Source organism: Microtus oregoni, unplaced genomic scaffold (genome assembly GCF_018167655.1).
Source record: "Microtus oregoni isolate MIOR12 unplaced genomic scaffold, Mior012 000026F_ref0000081, whole genome shotgun sequence".
Classification (NCBI taxonomy): domain Eukaryota; kingdom Metazoa; phylum Chordata; class Mammalia; order Rodentia; family Cricetidae; genus Microtus; species Microtus oregoni.
Genome location: NW_024543085.1, coordinates 7,387,843 through 7,392,075, shown reverse-complemented (window position 1 = coordinate 7,392,075; position 4,233 = coordinate 7,387,843). Strand labels below are relative to the sequence as shown.

At 33.9% G+C, this 4,233-nt stretch overlaps 1 non-coding gene across 1 annotated transcript; it reads right to left on the bottom strand.

Annotated features, from left to right (window-relative positions):
- Nucleotides 1-3,731: 3,731 nt before the first annotated feature.
- On the bottom strand, nt 3,732-3,921 carry LOC121463540. The gene has a single exon (XR_005976449.1). It is a non-coding gene; the product is annotated as a U2 spliceosomal RNA (small nuclear RNA).
- Nucleotides 3,922-4,233: the final 312 nt, after the last annotated feature.

The following is a 4,233-nucleotide window of genomic DNA, read 5'->3' as shown; positions in this document are numbered from 1 at the left end:
GACTCCTTCACCCAGCTTCTTTCTCCCAACATTCTGTTCTGTTTTCTCCACCTACCTAAGGGTTGGCCTATCAAATGGGTCTAGGCAGTTTCTTTATTAATAAGAAATCACTCCCACATCAGTTCTTTTTTCAGTGCTGAACCTAAGTCAATCTTGATCATTAATTTCCTGATCAGAGCATTAATAAGTGACCTGATTAGAATTGGAACATGTTGCTCAAGAACTTCTGCATAGACGGGCCTTTCCAAATTCAGAATAGGCAGTGTCAATAGAGGAAAATCTTCTGCTAAATGCTGCTTGTTTTGCCTGCATTTAAAAGTCTATGAGTTTAAACCTCTAGTTCAAGAGAAAGACAGGAAACTGTCTACTTGTAGAAACTTTTGTCTTTCAACAGAATAGGGAGAAAAGGGATGAAATTAAAAGCTCCCACAGATTCCAAAGGGCTGTCTGAGTGTAAAAGAGCTGCAGCGTCTGAATGTGTTTTATATATTGGAGCATTTTAAGATCTTGGGAGTATTACAAGTAAATGATTTAACTGCTTTCAGCTGTCCTGTAAGTTGTTCATAATCACTGATTCTGCTTTTCAGATGAGCATAATAAAGTGCTCAATATAGCTCTTTCAACGGCGGCAGCAGTGCTGACTCCTCAGTATGAGACACTCACTCACAGGATATCTTCACATCCAAGCAAAGCAAAAATAAAAAAAGGAAAGAAAGCCCATATAGCAGCAGTCTGGCATGTCTTGAGCTTCCTATTTTTTTTTTTTAGTTTTGTTTTTTGTTTTTGTTTTTTAGTTAGGCAAAGGTGCTGAGGCTTTAAAAACTTAGTTATGTCTAATCAAACTTTGTTGTCTATGATAGCTCACCTCAGTAATTTGGAAGAAATGATTTTTTTCAGCATATTTTCTCTAAGTCTGGTATACAGATTGATAGTTCATCTTAGAATGCTGAATCAACTAATAATTTTAGATATACTTTCCCATGACATTCACCAGTAAATTAAGATGACATTACTTGTTAGTAAAATCAACTGGGTGTTTGTTTCACTTGAATAATCAACTCTATTTAAGAAAAATGGGGATGTTAACAAGCTCCTGTAAAGACAGAAAAACTTGGTCAAGTATTTAGTAGATATCCATGGCCAATTTTTATCCACTTTGTCTTAGACTTTAATTCCTCAGTTTTTGCTTTCAACAAATGTCTCCTTATGAATATAAGCACATCAATTTTAAATTATAAAAATTGAGAAAACAAATGATATATGACAAAGCACTTTGAGTTGAAGCCTTAATAGAATCTAATTTTCTTAGAATTAGTTACACAAAACTGATGTTGGTCATATGGGACTGCAATCATAGGAATCTGAAGCAGGAGATTTGCCTATCTGTTTTGTGCAGTAAGTTCCGGGATAGTCAGGGATACCCAAGGAGAGCCTGTCTCAAATATCCATAACAAAACAAAAGCACTCTACAAGGTTAGTTTCTTCTTGATCGTCACTTCAAGAAGGATCATGAGGAATGAGAAGAGCTAGCATGAACATGAAATGTATTGACCTTGCCCTTACTTATACACAAAGGAGAGTAGTGAGCTGTTACCAGCCAATATCACTGCAGACAAAACTTTATCCAAACTAAACAAAAGGCGGAGAGAAAATATCTAAATTAACAAAATTAGAAATGAAAAGGGAGACATAACAACAGACACAAAGGAAATCCAGACAATCATTAGATTGTATTTTGAAAACCTGTACCCAACATAATTAGAAAACTTAATGGAGCTCACTCTTTTAGCTGAACTGACATCCTAGAAACTATCTTTGGCCCCGTACCTCTCCCATTTGGGTTACTGACTGCTGCAGCATATAACATCTTACATAGTGCTGGGAATTCAATTGCAGTTTCTCTGAGCTCTACCCCAGCCTACTAAATTTTCACAATGTCCAAATTTTGAAACTGGATAATAGGATATAAAATTTTCATGTAAGCCATTTACTTTTTGTAAATGAATATATTTCACCATTTTTATTTTGATTTTGTCACTGAAATTATTATTTCTTTAACTGATGAAGACTTTAGAATTCTTTTGACTTCATCTTAGAATAGTAGGTTTGACATTTACACTTTTCTTTCTTGCCTTTTATTGAAGTTTTGACAAGTGCAATTATTGGAAAATACGAGCACTGTTCTTGAGTAGTAGTAAAGTAAGAAAGCATTTGAATTTCCTAGATAGATCTATGGTGCAATGAAGTCTAAATAAAACCCAGAGTCAGATATCAGAGAGTGCAGGCAGAGAAATCAGAGAAGCAGAGCAGCCAGTCACTATGGAGACCTCCTTTTTTCTCTACTGAATCCGCAAACTAAATCTCCAGTTCTCTAGTGCAATATTAAAGGTGTGGAAATCTAACTTCTGGTATCAGCTTTATGTGAGCTCTGTTTCTCTTTTAGACAGTTTCAATCTCATGTAGCCCAGGGTGGTCTTGAACTAACAGAGATCCCTCTGCCTCTGCCTACTGAGTCTTGGGATTAAAAGTTTGTGCTACCACTCCCTGGACTTTACTGGTGTAGCTCCACACTCTGATCTTCATGTAAGCTTTATTTGTTAAAACACCAATAAAATAACTTTACAGTCCTATGTGTCAAAATTATAGATTTAGAAATTTGTTCTACTCACAAAGCACATTCCATAAAAATGTTCATTGTTTTCTAAAAGTATGCCATTTTACATATTTTGATATTTAATGTATTTGAAAGGATGAATCACTGTTCAAAACATAGACAATAAACATTTATAATGTGCCAGATACCTCAACAATAGTGAGGACAGGATGATGGATCGATCCTGTTTTGTTTTCTATGTTATTATCCACCTTTCATTTTGACTCTATATCTAATATTCTGTTTCTTGTGATAGTATTTTCTGCTCTTGCTTTTGACTTAATCACATTTACTTCAAACAAGTACTATTGTTACCTTGATTGCTAATTTTTGAAAGATTTCCTTCAGTTATTTTTAATTACATGTGTGTTAGAGAAAGTGTATGAAACAAGTAACAATGCTAAATTGATTTTTAATGTTTTAAAGATTTCCTTTTGTTATTTTTAATTACATGTTTCTTAGAGAGTGTGTATGAACATATACATGTAGTTAACCATGGAGGTGAGGGCCAGCAGCTTTCCAAACTGTAGGAGATAGAAGCATTTGTGTGGTGTATGCAAGGAGTCTGTGGCCATGTACATATCAAGTCCAGACAGAATATCAGGTATCTACTATTGTTATGAGAATTATTGGCCTCAAAAAAGAGTGTGTATACAAACTGAATAGGTTTAATTTATATATTTAGGAATGTATATATATGAATGTATATATGCAAACACAAACACACACACACACATATATATATATATATATATATATGTCATGAATTTGAAAGAGACCAAAGAGAAATGTATAAGAGAGTTTAGAAGGAGTAAATCAAAGTGGTAATTATGTGATTATATTATAATCTCAAAAAATACAAGAAATAACTTTAAAAATTAATACATTATAGGTGGAATTTTTAAAGCTAATACATAATGTTTGGTATAATGGAATTACATTCTTAATGGAATCAATAAATCTGCCAAGGAGAAAATAGCAAAGCACGCCTGAAAGGGACCCTTAATTAAGAACTCTCTTACTTTGGCTAAACAGTTTTAAACACTTACTTTCAGGTTCATCTGGTCTCATCCCCCCACAGGGTTGCACAGCTCTTGGAATAACTGCAAAATCGGGTCAATGACCCGAGTGGACATAGTAACCTCTTATCAATTTCCTAGATCAAAAACTCCGATTGATATATTATCCTCATATAGAGAATAGATCTTATATTAAACAAGTAAGTTCAAATGCTACACTTGTTCTTATCAGAAATGCCAAGATGAAATAATAATACCAAATTTGAAAAAAAAAATATTATACAATAGGTAAGAGACTATCCTTTAAAAATCAGATTTCTTGAAATCGCCACTGGGGAACATGCATTAACTAAGGAACATATACATTCAAGCAGGTAAGCTAAAATATTTTGGTATATATTCTAGGTTGTCTGCATTCTTGTTTTTCTCTTGATAGCAAATGTTTCCATTAAATAATACATTTAAGGAGCTGTACATCTTTCTCTGTCTGCAGTCTCCATTTAGTACCTCCCTCGTTTTAGTAGCCGTATTCACAGGAGATCTGCATTCTCTTTTGCACAC